Raw genomic sequence first — 20,179 nt, forward strand, 5'->3', positions numbered from 1 at the left:
TCAGGCTCTAAGATTCTGGACGTCAAAGTCATGGGCCGGCTGAGGCAATGTAAGACTTCCACTTAAAAGGTGGACAGGCGAACTTATCAGGCCGTTTCCAACATGTTTGATTGTAAATCAATGGGGGAAGCCTATTTTTAACACTAGGACGTCCTATGCATGAAATGATTGTTAAGATTCCTTTTTTTTCTATATAAAATATCATTAAGAACTTAAATATCTTTAATACTTTACTTTTTTATCCTAATCGGTGCAGATACATCAATTTCTGTCGTCGGTTCACCGATCACCGCGCTAACGTGACAACAGGAAATTAACTTGTCCGTACTGAAACCAAGCGGTTATAAGCGTGTGTTGTACGTCACATTATGTATTTAATATTCCAAAAGAAATTACTTGCATGGGTACAATATAATTAATCTAATTTGAGTGTATACATACGAAATGAAATTAACATACGACAACCGAAATGGGCTCCAGTTGGTAATTAATCTTTGTTTAAACTTAATGGCCCTATTTATCATGAGTATTACGTCCAGATGAATATAACGTAGTAATCGGTGACTCACAGACTAAAGATATTGGGGCTTTTATTACGAAAACAAATGCACCGTTATTTAACCTGTTCGGTACTACACGTTCGCATTAGAGTAAATGAAGTCAAGCGATTTTCGCCCTTTTAAATAATGCTTTTAAGGTTTCGTTTATTTCTGTCAATTGATATAAAGATTACAATGACAGGTGAATACTAGTATTATTATTACTATACAATTTAATTGGATATGTAGACGGTAAATTATTAGAAATGTTTGAATTTTAATAAAGTGAAGTACACTTGATTTAGTTGAGCAACCGCTTCGAACGCTCCGGTCCTTGAGTCGAGTTAGTTTTTTTTTCATTCCATACAACAAACGAACATTTCGCATGTACCTGAGTTTTCAAGGACTGGCTTGTTAAAATTTGTTAATGGTCCCGGTGTTACAGAAAAATGGCGAAAAGAATTAAAACAAAGGAGAAAAACTCAATCTTTCTCCTATATTTTTATTATGTTCGATGTAAAATTTATAATGTCATTTCAGTAGAATACTATAAGACTAATTAAATGTTAAAGTAACTCATCATATTCGAGCGAAGAAATAAAAGCGCCGAAAAGCCAAAGAAAGAAATTTTCTAATAATTGTAGCATAGAAATAAATGTAAGACAAGAAGATATTCAGAATGGTTAAGGATTTATATATGCTATTTGTTATGCGCGCTATGTGGTCTGTCCCCTGTCACTTCAATTTGCCAATCCGTTGGACTTAGTTACGTCTATTTCTGCAATGATTTTCATATCCTATGTAACTTAAAAATCTGGAGCATCGTAACTCCAGAATTTTACCGCATAGCAGTCTAAATAATAAACCTTTATGGATTACGTTACACTATGAATTTATGAGAAGTTGCTATTTATTTGAGTAACTTTTTATTAAATTAATGCTTCGCTTGAATGACTTTACGACAGCTAAATATAAAGACTATAGTTTAATACAACGTTGTAGTTGCGGAGGCCTCGCTGTGAGCTTGCAATGAAAACATATTTATCTCTAAACATAATCGTAATTTCTCTTTAAAACCTACACAGGAGTTTCTCTTGAGAGAGTCATTAGGATTTAGTCATAGTATCGGCAAAGGCCTACAATGATTCAAATTAACAAGTTGACAATCGTGCAAATGCAGTGTGGGTGATGCACCGAGTACACGGGCGTCTGATGCGTCATTAAGGAGTATTCACGGAGTCCGACAATATTCTTCATTTGCGTACCGGGCGCTCGTCATTTGGCGCATTGTGACGGACGGGGTTGGAGGCCGCCCTTAACTGCAGCGATGCAGTGTACCACCGCCTTAATTGTACCCTTGTTCGAAACTCCAGGCGTCAGAATTTACACTTCATTTGCGTGCGTTCTCCTCGCAGACTGTAGCTCGTAAGTAAAAGGATCTTAATTTTAATCGTTTTTACCTTCAACATTCACAGCTCTAGAATATAATTTGTTTAAAAATGTATATAGTATTTTCTTAATTTAAGGCGACGATGAGGTTCAGCCTGGCATTACAATTCTTAGTAAATGAAAATATATGTACGATTTCCCTGTATGTACTCGTCATAATCTCTCAGGTTCCATTAGGCGTAAAGACTTAAATTTTGTAGGAATATTTTACCGTATAAAAGTGAGACAGAGATTTTTTACAAGAGGACGTTTAATTAAGTTTGCTTAGCGAACGGGGTATACTAGTGTTAATAAATAAGTAATGACTTCTTAATGATTTACTTACATAATAATAATTTCTTTTGGGGCTAAGGTTATCTAGAGTTAAGTCCACGGATCGGTAAACACAGCCTAGTATGTCCACCTACTACATGGGCAGACGATCTGGTTAAGGTCGGCCCAACACGCTGAATGCAGATCGTTTCTAGCATCGCATATCCTATGTATGAAATTATGATGGCGATGATGATAATAAATGTCGGAGAGGCTAGCAGAGCCCACATTCTATCACAAATTACTTTCACTTCTTCAGTCTACGTGTTAATAAAATTGTACAACGATGATATACTTATTAAACCAGTTGTTTCAATGTCATCATTTCAAACGTACTCGTAGGAGTTTCTTTAATACCTAAATATAGTTTAACTATAGATTGCATACAGTACGTATGTAATAACTATAAATATAATTATCTATGTCGTCTCTTATTCAGTGTAGTGTGGTTATTTAACAACAATTATGTTTTATAATAAATGTAAATAACCTTTATATACACTTACAGATGGATATTAAAATAAAATGTCGCATTCGTGAATCCTTTACAACTGTTTTTTTAATGCGTTCTGCGTAAATAAAGTAACATAAAAATAACATTTCAAAATGTCGTTTTATGCGCACGTTGAAATGCGTGCTTTAGTTTTAATTTTTTGTCTCGTTACGTTCTTCGTCACCTATAAATGTTCTTAAAATAGCAAAAATTCCTGGAACAGCGCAAAGCTCGAATGCAATGTTTCGTTTAACAAATACAGGTCAGCGCTATGGTCAGTTGTAAAAGCTGCACAAGACAAACGGTTATTGTAATATACATTAGCAGCGCACTAAAAGTCAAAAAGGCACACGTTTGCTAGTTCTTTTTCGAACAGTTATGATCACGTCATTTTAAGAACTATTATTATTATTTTTTCTAGTCAATACAACAATAACATTAAACAAACATTTTTTTCCCTTTTTTGCATATGGGTTTGCAGAATCCATTACAAGCGAATCTGGTTGGGCAATACAAGGGTATAAAATTAAAAACAGGTTATTTTAATACTATATGTTTATTTATTTCAATTATTGTCATAGAAAAACATGCCTATTTCAATAATGTTTATGTTAAAAATAGTCAGTCAATAAGTGTTTGTAACTTAAGATTCTTTATTTTAATTTAAACGCATAATATATAGTAACATACAAATGAATAGTTCAGAATAATAATCATGTTTTAATTTTTTTTCTTTATTATAATACAATCGAGGTCGTGAATATGTATTGTAAAAAACATACAATTTTTATATCTGAATTTCTATTAGTTCTAATTATGCTATTAACATTTATTCGTATTAGGGATATAATAACAAACTACTTAATAATAGCTTGACCTTACTTTGGCCTTGTGCAAAATTAAGCTTAAAATTAATATTTTTCTCTAATTACATCGTCGGCATGAGTTCTTTAGATATGTAGGTTTATGGTTATTTAAAATAACGATGATGAAAGACATGGAATGTTATAAAATTGACCATTGGGCATCGTGCCAAGTTCCGAATGATCAAACCACATATAACTTTCAATCTACATATTTTTCATACATTAATTGACATTTTTCATCTATTTCTATATTCTTTTGCCAATTAAAATTCACATTTTACAAAATATGAGCTGTTTATATTATACTTCACACTCAAAATTTAGATGTATGGTTCCTCTCATAAAGATGGAACAATCAGCTATGGGGTTCCAGGATGAATCGGAAGATTTCACATATTTTTTGTGTATTTCATCCCACCATTTTTTGATCTTACCAGTTTAAAATTTTCAAAGCATTTACAAAGCTTAGCCTATAGTTTTTCCGCGTTAAAAATGTAGTGGAACATTAAGAACACACGAAATCGTAGTAATATGGCTATATTTAAAAGTATTCCCCTAACTGATCATTGTGTCACTTGACGTATTAGACGTGGGTAAGCTGACATAAAGGAATGTTTTACCGCTTTAATACACCTTCCACCACCACCTCTTTACAGTAATTAAGGCTTAGATTTCTAGAGGTCTGGCTCATGCCTTTAGGTTTAATACTCCGCCGGTTTGGAAAGCCAATAGCTTTAAGGCTTTCTGATCACTTTGGTGGTTGTTCCATTGTGTGATTATAGTACTACCGAAATCAATGTACCGCGTCTTAGGTAAGCGCGCAGCAAAACGGGTGGAGTATACGGCCGTTGTGTTACGTCAGTGCAAAGTCAACGCTCGCGCTTAGCTCTAGCGTGCCATGCCTTCCTAAGGCGCGGTACTGCGGTTTCGGTTAGACTATATTTAAATTCATCAAAGTTGTATTAGAATATAAACAGCAAATCATTTGTATATAGGCGCAAGTGTCACCGAGAGGGTACTTCGGCTTGGATTAGCACCAGAAACCCCCTTCACGCATATATCGATTTGGCGCCCAATATGGCCAAACATAGCACGATTGGCAGCTGTTGGTTTATGTAAGGTGATGACATGTCAGTTTATTCATCATATTTTCCTTTATTGTTTGTGATGAGTGATATTTGTTAATTCACATAAATTATGCGTTTTTTGGTTAACGAAAAAGAGATTTAAGTAAATGAAAAAAATTAACTATTGCTACAAAAATGCTAAAGTTATAATTACAAACTTGTCAACTTAACACGAGTAGGAAAAAAATATTCATAGTTAAACACCAACGTTTAAAATTGTAACTAATGTAAATGCATCATGTGGAATGTCAAGTATAACGTGTTTCAGTGGTCACGCGTTTTACGGTCTAAGCGACTATAAGTCAGCATGACTCAAGCAGGTGTAGAGATTTACGGTGTACATTTGACCCAGACCTCTAGTTGCAAATTGCCTTCACAATGGGGGCGATGACGCGTTACACACAACGATGGACCCCGCGTGACACTACATCTAAACATCTGCCCGGGGTTTTATAATAATTGTTAATATTATTACACATTTGTTGATTAATATTATTCAACTTAATAATAAATTAACAAACAAACACGTTTAAGCATTTAACTTTGTCGGCTGAAAGTAAGTCAACAATTTGTCTATCTTGATTCAAGGCTAAATCATTACTAGGTATTTACATAATATCTATGACAACCAGATATAGAGCGTAATTGGTATTATGTGGAAAATTTTTAAAGAAGTTAATACAAAACTCATTTGCTCTAAATTAATCTATGGTACATCCTGTCCAAAAATCAACGAAGAAATAATAAATATCGTATTAGTAACATATTAAGAAAAAGCCTTTCTAAAATTCAGGTTATTATATATAAAGACGAATTACACATTACTATCTGTCCCTGAAGACTTTGTACACGGAGAAGTTTTGGTTTGTTGCATTTCATTAAAAAAATAATGTAACATATTTCAAAGTGATAACTCTATACAGAAGGATTGGATGTTAAAGTAAAAGCCCTAAAGATTTAGTTGACATTATATATTTGGATAAATGAGAATATACATTTACCACTTTAAAGATTTTACATTTATAACCAACATCAAGTCGGGCTAAAATGCAACATGGAACAGTATTTCGAATTCTAAAATTGTCGATAGAACTGCATGAAGAGATCACCGGTTGGCTGTCGTTGTTTTCGTTTGACGTTTTGTTTAATATAACAGATAATAATTTTAAGTGTTGGATAACTCGTGAAAACCATTAAAATAAATTGGACGTAATATTTAATTTACTAAAAAGTAGTTATACATTAGTGTTCATTAAAAATGCTCATTAATTTTGTATATGGTTAATTAATGGACATCGTGTGTTAATGTAGATATTGTTATCAGTTTTATCAGTTTACTTAAGAGTGGAATATGGATTGGTCAGCGGTACCAGATTTTTCCATTTGTGCATCATAACTTAAACCTCGGATAGATAAGAAATTGAGGCTTTTATTTTCTAATTTCTCTTAGTTCGTTTATTCAATAAAACGTAGGCTGTTCGTTAAACAAACGAAGTTATTGAAAGCTTTTAGAATAAAACCGAACACATGTTGACTTTCATTTGGTTACTTTCGTAATTCGACGTATTTGCTTTAATAGCAAAAGAATAAATTTAGTATGGTAATGATATGGTATGAAAAAATGGAGATTATAAAACGATGTGATTTAAAGGCGACGGAATTTGCAAGACGGGCCGTACGAGCGACGTCATCGAACGGACGCATTACGTTCGATTGTAGGGCGAACGCGTCCTAATTGCCAGCATTGTGTCCGCATGCAGATGTGAATGGGCTTTGATTTGGGCCCGACGCGGGCCAGGCCGGGGCCGGGGGACAAATCGCTCGTTACGGCTGCAGGTAAACTTTCATTGAGCGTCGGAAGGCGTCGGACGTGAGAGGCGGCCGACAAAATGCCCTCGTTATTCGCCGCCGAATCACTCGTTCATTGTGCTCGGGGAAACGGTAGACGCGGTCGTCGAGTAACGAAAAAGACTTTAATGAAGCGTGAGAACGCTCCAAATGAACGATTGTGCAGGGCGCGGATTAATGAACGATTGACGTTTAAGTGGCCTAAGTAAGCGCGGAACGAACAACGATTGGTTCCAACAAAACACGAAATCAGCAGGCTGCAGTTAGCATCATTGTGCTGATGTATTAAGACATTGATGTACTTTCTTCGTGTATCATTGTCATTAAATTGGGCTCCAAAAATCTTTTTAACGACATGATCATGATGTTTTATTGTAGACGAATTTTATATGGCGCATGAGCAACTTCAGTATTAACCGTAACTAATTAATATTGCTATTTCCTACTTAACTTATCATCATTACTTCAGCCACTGGGTGTCCACTACTAGACATATTGCTCCCACATAGATTTTCAATAAAATTGGTTCGAAGCAGCCTGTATCCGTCATCTTTCGTCGATCTTAACGAGAACACCTTGTGCGTTGAGGTCATAAGCTGCTCTTGCCGGTCCGTTGTGCCCCCAAAAAACCTTAGGGTCCGAATCCTAACGATCATCTTTTCCGCGCGTTATGTTTTCTACCCACTGCCACTTCAACTTACCAGTCCAGTAGGCTCTATTAGCAATGTATATCATTAATTGGAGTATAAATATATCTCGTTATTTTTTACCACGACCTTTTCGAAAAGCGGTATAAATAATCTTAACTTAATTTTGAATTCTCCAATATAGTAAATAGAATAAAGTCGTAATTATGAGTTCAATTCTGCACAAATAAAATTTCAAAATTTTGTTTTGAAAATTTCGTCAGTTCATTGAATCACCTGTTGCTGCGCATAGCAAGAGAAAAATTGAAGTGCCGGGAGGTCGGGAGGTCGAGCGAGAGGTGATACCCTCCCACCCACGGTCCAAACTAACACCACGCCAATTAAAACCTGACTGCTGGCGTTTTATCATGCAGGTGCATTAGATCTGGGTCGCCGCATAAACCTCTTGTTCTCCTAACTATCACTTTATTTTTATATTTGCAACTAAGCTTTCTTGAAGCGTGTAGATTGATATTTTGTTTTCTTTTATCGCCACTTTAAATTCCCTTACATTACTTACTTTCATTACGGAAGGAACCTTTTATATTTATATATTTTATAGAAACTATAATTTTTAAGTTAACAATAATGTTAAACTACTTAGTGTTATACATTGTACGTGTCGATTGGTATTGGGCTGGTGCTTTATGATTACTATGCATTGGTAATATAAACGTTTGAATAGGCCGAGGTTCATGGATAGGCCCTCCAATATGTGGACCGACGATAAAGTTGAGGCCGCGGAAAAAAGCAAGATGCGGCCAGTGCAAGACCGATCATCGTGGCAATCTCTGAGGCTACCGGCTGACATTATGATAATTGGTTATTTATTAGGCCATACTTTGTTTAACTAAATGTCTTATTACTGTAACGGGATGTATGCACCAGGAATTTATTTTATTTTTAAAAGAAAATAAAGTATAACTTTATTCACTCACAATAAAGTTTTACGAAACTACTTAACACAAACATGAGCCCGTGTCCCAGTTATAAAGTTATTAATACTGCCATTAGATCATTTAGTTACTATGCAAGATTCTCGGGGCAGCTTGTTAAGAAAACATCTTGAACGACTACTAATTAGATCGTTGATGTTAATTCATATTTTTATAAAGTTTTCCTCTGTTAATTATTCCTCCTAATATCTCTTCTTCGATGCTTGCATGTTTTACAATTTACCGCGATAATTAGCAAAAGTTAATTTGGAAATTCTTAGATAAAACATGGTTGATATACAAATTAATACATGTTGAATATCGCGGACATTTATTATCTATTGAGCAAATTGTATTACTGTATTAATTTTATTAACGAATTGGTAGAAATAACGCTTATTTCTTTAATATTTACGTAAATAACATTAATACAGAAAAGATAAGCCTCTATGTTTATTGACTTTAGTTTTTATCTTAAAATGTTCATTCCCTTTATAAGGTACAGAGCAAGAACGAACTTCATTCACGAATTGCTTTCTTCTTGCGATTTCTATTCATTGAATGACTTTCATATATGTTTATATTCTAATGTACATTTTTCACTACATTTGCTTTTAAAATTCTATGTTTATACCATCATCTGTTGACTGCATAATCAACAATATTATTTTTAATTTTTTTTTTAAATTCGGTAAAGCTGGTAATCTTAAACACGTATGTTAATAAGTATTATAATAATATAACGGCTGGCCAGGTTTGAACCCTGTGCGGCATTAGGACAGGTGGCGTGACAGCCTGCGGCACAACGGTGCTCTGTCTGTTGAAGGGGCCATGTGCATTCAGTCAATTTAAAAATAACAATTAGGAATTTTCTTTTTGAATTAACGCCTAGGTTTTTTTAGTGTATAGTGTTTTTAGTGTACATCAATAAAGTGTACAGTGGTCAACGAAATGTTAGTACTTTCTAAAATGCATCTGTCAATAAAACAACTGCCTGTATATCGAATCAATGTTTTCTTTTGTTATTTGTTATTTATAACCAGTTGACTGTAGTGTTAATAGGATAGATATATTTTCATTAAATTGGGTGGTCGCTGGCAAGGTCTTGGTTCGTTTAGGCAGATGCCTCGTGGAGTGACTAGACCCAATGGCCTTCTCAAAGAGGCCTCGGCTTGAACAGTCACTATTCAATAAAACCCGTTTATTATTCCAAATCAAGGGCGCGCTAGGGGATCGAGCCTTAACTTGGTCGGTTACTTAATAACCAGGTAATCCTGGCTTACGCTATTTTTTATAGTCCCATTATTGGGGCCTCTTGTACTTCTCAATTGTAGATGGAAGCGAACATTTTGATCATATTTTTTTTACATCAATATTATTTTTACTCTTATTTTTTTGCGCATTCTCTTGCATTCTTATCCAAGACTACATGACTTACATTACTATCAATTCGGAAAGTGTTAGGGCTGGGAGAAGAAGTGGTAGAAGAAATCTCAGCAATGCTTCTTTCTAGAATAAAAGAGATGGCCCCTAAGCGGACATTTCTACATCATTTAACTCTTGGTTCAAAATAAAATTTAATGTTTTTAAAATAAGTTTATAAGAAATTATATATACAATGATATAAGAAGGATATTTTAGCATCCAACACAAAAAAGCATTCATTTGTAATAACTACCTAAAACGCATGAATTAATTACGGTCGACATGACAACGCAAGGTCAAAAGGTGGAAACTGTTTAACTTAGGCAATCATTATCAAACATTACACTGAACTTTATGTTAGCTCTTTGTAGAAGCATGACATTTAAAGCATTTGTAAATGTAAATAACGACAAAAAAATTTAATGTTCGAGTGTGTGGCGACAAGGTTGATTGTGCAAAGCTTTGTCTTGTACTGTTATAAAATTGTACTACATATGTATTACAATTTTAGGTTTGACAACATTAAGGAAGTCTGACACAAGGAAATAAGTTTATGGTAACCATGAAAAGAAGGAAATCTGCTTGATATTATCCAGAAATACAAGTTATGTAACATAGATATGTGTATAAACGGTGTAAATATACCAAAATGTTAGTTAAAATTCACTTTGGTCTCGTATATATTTTCTATTGTTTATCTAAGCCTGTACAGATACTTCAACATGGTTATTTGTTGCGTGCTTATAAGTATGCAACTTTGAATCGATTTGCAGCGGTGCGGCAATAGTGCGAGCAACACGTACTCTCATGGTGGCCACAAAAAGAATTAAAAATGATTCCTTCGCCTAGTCCGCCTAGTCCTAGTTACGATTATTTTTAAATAAAATATTTATTAATAGTTATTACTAAACCACTTAGTCATGTATACCGTGTATAATTAATTTAAATAATGTATTTTAAGGGACGGAATTGCGTTTAAATTTTTGTTTAATTAAAATAAAATGGACATTAAACATTTATGTAAAAAGAAACGAAATCACCTTGGCTGTACATATTCTCACACATGCACGCAGTCACTGTGTCTGTACAAGCTTACCGCACACATAACGTCGCGCGCCATTATGGGCTGATCTGTCTATAGCACTGCAGTCTTTCTGCTTAAGAGTAATTGTGTAAGATTATTAAATTACTTCATTATTTAGGCGCAAGAAGATCGAATTTATTTGCTAAAGGTGTAAAAGCTTTAAAAGGTTGAATGCTAATTTGTCAGCAAAAACCTTTAACTCCGTATTCATTCTGAAATATAATATTAATTTATCCATTATAGTACGACACGCTAATGTTCTCTGACAGTATAAAGTCTGTAGGTATAGAAAGTAAACAATTATGAATATTAACATACAGTAATCCGAATTTTGAAAACGTATTTGTTTGCTAGTTTTGCAATATACTTGTCTTTTTTTTAATTTTCATGCGTCATTCTCGTAAAATATATTAATAATTTAATATTGTTTTTGATGTTCGATTATTTTAAAATCATCACATATCTTCCCTGATAACCTACGAGATTTTTAAATTATGTAAATATTTCTTAATATTCTTTATTAAAAGCATATTGTGCAACATTAATATTCTAAAAACAACAAAGTATTCAATTGAGAAAGAACTTCTAAAAATTACTTCAAGTAATTAATGAAAAATTCTTTTAGTTTATACGAATAAGTCATGAAATAAAATTAATTGTAACTGGTCACCCTCCTATTCGCGGCATGGCGAGAAGCATTCGAAACGATGTGAACGTAAAAAAATATAGCCAATATATATATTAAAAAAAAAACCTTTTATTTCTTTAATTACTTTTCTCTGGCGCAGGTTTAACACGTTATCCCGACTTATCGCTAACTAGATATATCGATAATAAATAACGTCAGCTGCCATAAATGATATAAGGACACGTGTGCGCATGATTTCAATATTTCATCTTAAAGGCTGCATTCACAGTGCGGCCCGGGCCTCACGCGCTTCACTCCTACAATTACGCGCTTGTGTCATATTTACAGCGCAGGTAATTGCCATTCAATTACGAGGCCGGCCCGCTGCACGTGCGAGCGAGAGGGAAACTACTCCACGCTCTTTCGCGCGCACAGGCCATGGCCGGCCAGCCATCAATCATCGAACACCCCCCGTTGGGCGGCCGTAGGGATGGGAATCGTCACAAAGCAAGTATCTCAGTCCGACAATGCTCGATAAGTGGGCAAACGCTACGCTAAATTGATTCCGAACCGTCCCAAATCCGAGCGTTGTTTAGCCGTATTAATTTGCCATGTCTTTCTAGTTAACCCAATTTTAGTGCAGTTACTTTTTTTTAATAAACTAAAAGAATTTCTCTGCCTAAATTTCAAAATCGTTTTACTGCCCTAATATAAAGTACGTTCACGTTGTCGACACATTTGACTACAATAATTTTCATATCACACTAGTAGTTGACCTAATAGTTAAGAAGCATATAAAGCATGTTGTTTAGTTATATTGCAAATTTAGGAATTGTAGGTGTAAAGTATTATGATCATCATCATTTCACCACATAAGACGTCCTCAGGTGGACAGGGGTCTCTTCCAAAGATTTCCAATAGACCATAAATGAAACAATAATACATACTTTTAAATATGATGATAAAAGTGCTTGATATTTTTCTAATACATTGCAAAAAACCGTTCTTCCAAAAGCAACTTTCTATGAAAATTAAAAAAAAAAGATTTATTTGAAATAATTACTCAGGTTACCGAGAGAACTACACCTTATCGTAGCAGTATTTTACGCTTTAGTAATTAACCATGGAATTCATTAAACGCGCTAATTAGCGGACGAGGATAAGTTCATTTTATATATTCAATCCGTTAATTAAATCTATTAACATCAGCAGGAATATTTTAATAATATGCTACCTACTGTCTTTGTTCATGTTTATCGTTTTACATTCGGTTTATTCTATGAACTGCTCAAGTATCTGTTTTAAATTTAAATTTAGGCATTACCAATGTTTAATTAATAAGAATGTTATTACGATACGAATTTAAATTTAATTTTTTGTTATAGTATTATAATTGTTACAACTGACATCGATAAAGTCACCTCCACCCTACCAATGTGTTCGGTATATGCTCTTACAGGTATGCAATCTTTTACCTCCATTCCCCCTCTTCAATTTGATTGTTAGTTCATTTTGAAATATCACGAAATCCATATGGGTAATAAACAATTTTACTCCGCAAAATATTTCTACTTAATAAAACCCAATAAGAACTATTATTTTACTTTACATGTAAAAATATTCAGTTATATTATAATCCGTGTGCACTAATTGAACAAATTATACCCTATAATCATGTGCATAAGATATACTTTGTTTGTAAGGTACAATACTGCAAATTGTAACATTGATATGTAATGAAATAAAAAACTACAGATTTCAACTTCAATACTGGATGCATAACTGATGGTTTGATTGGTGTATCTGTGAATATGGGCCGATAGAACATATATACGTTATATTCGGATCAGTTTTCTTTTGCCTATAGAATTTTTAAGGAATTATTTTCGAGTTTAATTCTTTACCGAGGTTAATTTCCGGTTCAGATTAAATAATAGATGGATACATTTTATCTACTTAATTATTAGATTTGAGTTTATAGATGATGTATCTTGCTTTTTACAAATACTGTCAATGTTAAATTCTGCGTAACATCACGTCGTAGACAAATGCTAGTAAGTTATAATTTAGTGGTATCGAAACCAATGCTCCCCCCGTCTCGCCTTGCGCGTACCTAAGGCGCGTTACAGTGATTTCGGTAGCATTAAAAATAACTATGTTGAGTTCAGCAGATTAGTAAGTTGATGTGGCAGTGGACAGGCATGCTGGGGCCTTAAATTTATGAAGTGGAGGCTATGGACTAGCAAACGCAGTCTAGGTCGACAGACCTTGTCGAGGTCGTCGAAAGACGCTGGATGTAGGTGGCTTCGCCCCGGTGTTATTGGAACAATCTATGTTGAAATTTAGGAGACGGCATGTGGTCTCCAGTGGACGACCATCTATCTTATACTGAAGTATGCTGATCGTATCTTCAAACCCGAATACGATGATGTTTCCGTAAAAGTGTTTCCCTGTAGGTATAAGCCACCTAATGCCAGGAACTATCAAACTTCCTTGTATAAAAGATTGTCCTAATTATTGTTCTCGCTAACGGCCCACGCATCTTAACAGGATGAACAGACTCCAGCGGGGGAGGTTACTACGGCGTAGGTAAATTAATCGGAGATTTTTCTTGGAAAAGTCCGAGGCTCGCCTGTTTCAATTACGTTTACTAATGACTCGACTTCAGCTCGCTAATTAGCCACCTCGCTAATTAATCGCGACGGGTTTGCCTTGTAACGCCAACGTTGCCTAATAATATACGAATTTCTTGTTTACATTTACATTTTTCGTTTAAAAACAAAGTTATATTATTAAATCACGAATTGATATCTACAGCGAGAAATTGATTACGTTAATGATATAATTAATAAGATGTTCTCATTTTGAGACAAACGCTTATACATGTTGATAAAATCATTTCACAAGAGCCATATGATAATCCGCGGCATATTTTTTATTCAGTGTTCTGTAGCTAATATTTTAAAAGCTCCATAAAATGACATTTATATTTTGTAACCTTTTATATTGTTGTTGTTACTTGTTAAATAGTTATTACATATTCAATAAACACTGCGGCTTAGAAGTTATGTGTTATAATAAATCTGAAAAGAAGTTTTAACGAGCACAGAATTAATCTCTCATTATTATTTATTATTCTTTATTTAAGACTCTTTATTACACAAGTTAAATAAGAATTAAAATGATGCAACGGGCAGTCTTATCACTCGAGATAATTTCTTGCAGACAATCATAGTGTGGGAGCAGAAAAAGGACAAGTAGCAGGTATGTCGTAGTACGCCATCATTAAGGATGTGATAAATATATAATATACAAACGAATAAATATAACCGACATAGTCCAGTTTATTGATTGTTTGAAGTGGCAAGCAATATATCGAACTGATTAAATGGCCGCTGGAGTCTTAAGCGGAGACTAAACTGGCAAGAGCAACGTAGAACGTCTACCTATAAGGACAGTCGACTTTTAAAGTCTTCGAAAGACGCCGGAAGCAGGCCGCTTCCAACCAGTCATATTGGAAATCTATTAGGGTGGCCTTTGTCCAGCATATTCACCTTGCGGCAGAAATCACGGTATAAAAAGACAAATATATATGTAAATAAAAATATTTTCCATGAATAAGCACTAAAAGAAGAATTTTTTTAAATAAATATCTATGTTATTCTCATAATTAGATATTTATCTTATTATATGCAATTAAACGTTTACAATATGAGTCATGTACGCACTTAGAATCACATAAACAATCCTTGGTGATAGCCGATATTAATCTACCGATAGGTTAACGCAAAGGTTACCATTACAAATAGCTATAGTTTTTATAGTAAACAGTGTATTGAACAATTAAAACTGCAATAAAATAAAATATTGCTGTAAGTTTTGAAAAAGTTTTAAAAAATGAGTTGTTTTACAATCTGTAGAAACTATATTGATTTTAACCAACTAAATTTGCGTTCGTATTTCTAGTAGCTCTAAACACATTTGTGATACGTACCACTACCGTACAGCAGACATTCGTTGATTCGAGGTGCTATATGCTATATGCTATAACGATCTTCTTTCTAATTTTTTTAGGACCGAACTTTTACTACGGCCTAAGTGGCTATTGCAGATTCCGCAGGTACGAAGTGGTTGTGCGGAAGAGGCGCCTCCCCTAAAATCTCTTTCAAGGTAGCAAAGCTCAGGTGTTTTCAGGGAAGCCATGATTCGGGCCGCTACATTACTACTACTATTTCATAGGTTCGGTCTCTGACAAAGACCTATTTGTCAAGCTCTTAAATAAATTTAAAAAGAAATGTTTTATTTAAGTGATCCTTGTAGTAAAAATTTCGTCTGTACTAATATGTTTTATAAATTAAAGAAATTTTCTATATATATATTTGTAACAGTTTTGTTTTTTTTTTGTACCGATTTATAAACATATTATTTAGTGAATAATGATGCCGGTTGTGTGATTATTAAATTATTGTGCTCTTGTTAGTAGCTTAATTCTTAATAAACAATTGTTTGATGTCCTTAATATTATACAGAATAATTATATTGCTTATTTGATATCAAATAATGTATGGCTCACCCTATCCAAAAATCAATGAGCTCAGAAATAACAAACAACGTAATGATGAAATAGTAAGAGAAAGCGTTTTGAAAATTCGGATTTTTTTGCGAATTTAATTATTATTTTTATTTTATTATTATTATTGTTTACTATCTGTCATAATTTGTACGGCCAGAAACTATTGGCCCGTCGCATTTCAATAGAAAAATGATCTTTATTTAACACATTTCAGAGTGATCATTTTATAGAGGATAAATTAAAATAGGTGTATAAGCTTTATTTTTGCTGACAAATGATCTCTTCCATTTAAAACTTTTACATCTATAATCAATCACCTTTAGTATCCAAGTGAATATATCTACGAAAGCCAGACTTTTTTTTCCAAATTACAATAAAATTCATAGTTAATAAATACGAAAGCGTAGTACATTATTCCCATCCCAATTCAAATCACGATAATATTTATCCATTAACAAAATCATTGGTTAAGTAGGAACTGCGATGAAGCGGTGGTTATTCAAATGATGCAATCTACGTCTTATCGCTTCATGTAGGGTGTAAGTTAAATACTTAAGAAATGCACGGGCTCCACTCCATGCTGCAAGCGGAGTAAAGCATTCATCAATTTATTTTTAAACTAAAATATACCGCGTCTAAAATTTGAACCAAAATACCAAAAAAGAGTATTAATTCTTCAGTTAATAGCATTATTAGTGGTAATTTTAAATAATTTTTTGTTTTAACTTTTGTATCGGTATACTTCGATGCTTATTCATGGTTGCGTCTTATTAACATTATTATTATATTTATGATTTATTATTATTTCTTAAGTTATACTAAAAAGGTACGTAGTTAATCTCTATATATAATAATTATAATATATATACATCATTTGACTTTTTTCATAGAAAGTAAGTAAGAAGACCATAATATGGCAGAACAGAAGTATTTCTCCAAAAAAAAACAAAAATGCGACTAGTAAGAACTCTGACATTCACAATCTTCCTCTACGAATTGGAGTCTTGGACAATTTTCACAACAAACCAAAAGGAAATCTGTCAGGAGAACCAACAGATCTGATCCCAATCAACTCCGTATAAAAGACCGAATCTCCACCATCTACTTCAAGCAGATTGAGCTAGTTCGGCCACTTAACTCAGAGCCAACCAGAGAGTCTCGAGAAATCGGTTATCGAAGGAAAATCAGAAGGAAAGAGATTAAGAGGAAGATCATCAACCTGACAGGCACACAGATGGTGACCCCACAATAATAAAAGCACTCAGAAGAGCAGGCCATAGGGATCTATGAAAACAATTCGTCGAATTCTCAAACAAGACTTTCCAGGAAGGGTGCAACTTTAAATAAAACAATAATAAACTTACTTATGTTTACTCATCTTTATCATTTAATTAGATTTGCTAACAGGTTTTGCAATTTTGTTTTGAGAAATGTACACATTCATTAAATATTATTTGTACCATAATCTATTTCTAATAAACACAAACTCCAAACAGCACAATTTTAATGAAACATGAAGTATAAAAACGAACAATAAGCGCTGCATACGCCTTACTCATTCTCACACAATCAGTCTCGAAGAGAGTATGCGACAGTTTTATTAAATTCATACATAACACACACTAAATATTTTTTACTTATGTTATAAAAGTAGATGTTTAAAAAAGAATTTTGGATGTTTGAATGGTTGAAGGTTTGTTAGGAGCTATCGAAGAAACGAAGATAACCAGAAAGGATAAACTATTTTCTAGAGTCGTAGGCTACCCGGAAATTGTTCTAGTACAGAAGGCTCCTGGCGCCTTAAAGTCCTGGAGTGGAGAACATGGAATGACAAGCGTAGTGTAGGACGTCCAGAAATCTACGGAAGAGACTTCTGTCCAGCAGTGAACGTCCTAGTGCTCAAATGATGGTAATGATGAATAAAACACGACGCTTTTTTAATTACTGATTCTTTTTTACATTATAACATAGATTTTATTTAGCTAAGAAATTAAAAGGTATGAAGATAAGATAACAGTTCGGTACTATTGTGTGTGTTTATTAAAAAAAACATTTTGTTAGATAAAGTATAGTTAAAGACAAAAGAAAATGTAATTTCGGTATCTAATACAAATCTAATCTTTACTAGCTTCGCTTTGACAGAGGAACGATGCCTTTAAGTTCATTACATTCAACATTAACTTATCCAATTAAATGCATTACGCTTATCTTAGACCTCTCATTATAGTAAGTAATGGTGATGTAAGTGGTACGAGAGGAGGCTACATTATTGACCGTCGACCATTGATACCGCACTCAGCCATCAGTTACAATGCGACATGTGAAACTTGTTCTTGTCAAAATATAGACTTTAAACCAATTTGAGCCTTATAACCGGTCGAGTGGGTGAAAGTCTTTGAAATTCGTTTTGAAATAATCTCACCCGTTGACACTTCGAACCGTTATCTTATACCGGGTCCCATGTAATAAGTGCATGGGGCATTAGGAGACGCGATGACTGACATCACAAAGTCTTGTTATAATCGGTGAGATTCATCAATATGATTCACGTTACATAAAGCACTAAGGCGTCGGTATTTCCCAACGCGTTCTCTTTTATTACATTATATCTTGAATTCCATCGCACATATATAATACACGTAACACTGAACATTACACCAAAGTGTAATCAAAAATTTCTCTTTATTAAAGTTACGTAAATAACGTATTTTCAAATCTGGACTACTACTAGACCTCTAGTTCAATATTATCAGCCTTATTATTTCTCATTCATTAAACTATTAGTTTAAAAGAAGTTTTAAATTTGTCATTAAAATTTAATAAAAAAAAATTTATAACATGATCAGGTTATTCTGTACGCTACGTTTGTATCTTTAAATTGTGACAGGCGTCCAAAGCTACGTCAAAATCTGATAATTTGTCCGTACTAAACAGATTATCGACGTTATGAAAGAAACGTACAAGCCTAAAACCTGAGAAGACACTTCTAATCGGATTGGGAAAGATTGTAATAGCGGTCGAAATCGTTGTACGGTGGATCTTGATAAAAGCCGTATTCGATTTTCAACCTTCGCTCCTTTTTACCTTTTATCTTTACTGCATGAAATGCTTGGGGTTTAGAATGACTTCATCACTATCCTTCCGTTTTGTGGATGATCTGTGGAATTTTTACACCTGACATTCATTAGTGTCGCCGTACAAAAATATAAATATGTACTATCTAAATTTGTATTTTGTAATTGAGTTTTCATGTAAAGTTTCATTAACGACCTATTTATTTACTGTTTCTCTCTCTCTCTCTCTCTCTCTTTCTGCTGTAGTTAACGGTGATATGAGAAGAATATTGTAAAATATTCATTTGTGTGTTTTTAAAATCTTTGTTAATTAATTGATATATTTGTCTGTGAAAATTTGCTAAAAAAAATTAATACAGAAGTCGTATATAAAAATATGTTGGAGGAATGCTATTCATTGTATACCAGATGTTCGCACGATGTTAAACTTAACAATTGTGCCAAAAAGAAGTACCGTACATCGCTTGTTACTGTATGAATAATATACAAGAAGGTTCGTGCAGAAACTAATAGTTGCACCTCCCTTGGCTGATCGCTAGTCCAGTGGCACCCCTGTCGTGAAAATTATTGTTAAGCTTTTTTCGTATTTGTCTGTGTATCTCAGAATTTTGTAAACTGTCTTGCAAAATTATTAAACTTTAAGGTATTATCCTTAAAATCAAACTAAAGTCAGTAGTCAATACTAATACAAATATACACAGTGGCTATAGGTGCAAAAGTTTTAAAGAGGTGAATGTATGGTTCATTTTTTAGCAAAAGTCTTTAAAGCTTTTACACCTATTTGCATTCATCCTGTACATAGTAACCGCTCTGAAATATGTTACCTTAATTTAACATTGAAATAGGACCGGCCAATAACTTCTAGAAGTTTGTAAGAAGAAATAGTAACAATGATTAATTTTAGTGTAAATTAATCATTGTTACTATTTGTAAATGTAAATCCAAGTTTTAAAAACGCTTTTTTATTGCCACAAAACCATTACGATATTTATTATTTCTGAAACTATGATTTTGTGGTAAGATGTAATATATATATATATATATATATATATATATATATATATATTTATAGATATATACACATTTATTTATATATGTACATATACATATATATATATATATATATATATATATGTATAT

The sequence above is a fragment of the Battus philenor genome, unplaced genomic scaffold (assembly GCF_028537555.1).
Source record: "Battus philenor isolate CCGP_79_NKW_IND1 unplaced genomic scaffold, ilBatPhil1.0.hap1 SCAF_2, whole genome shotgun sequence".
Classification (NCBI taxonomy): Eukaryota; Metazoa; Arthropoda; class Insecta; order Lepidoptera; family Papilionidae; genus Battus; species Battus philenor.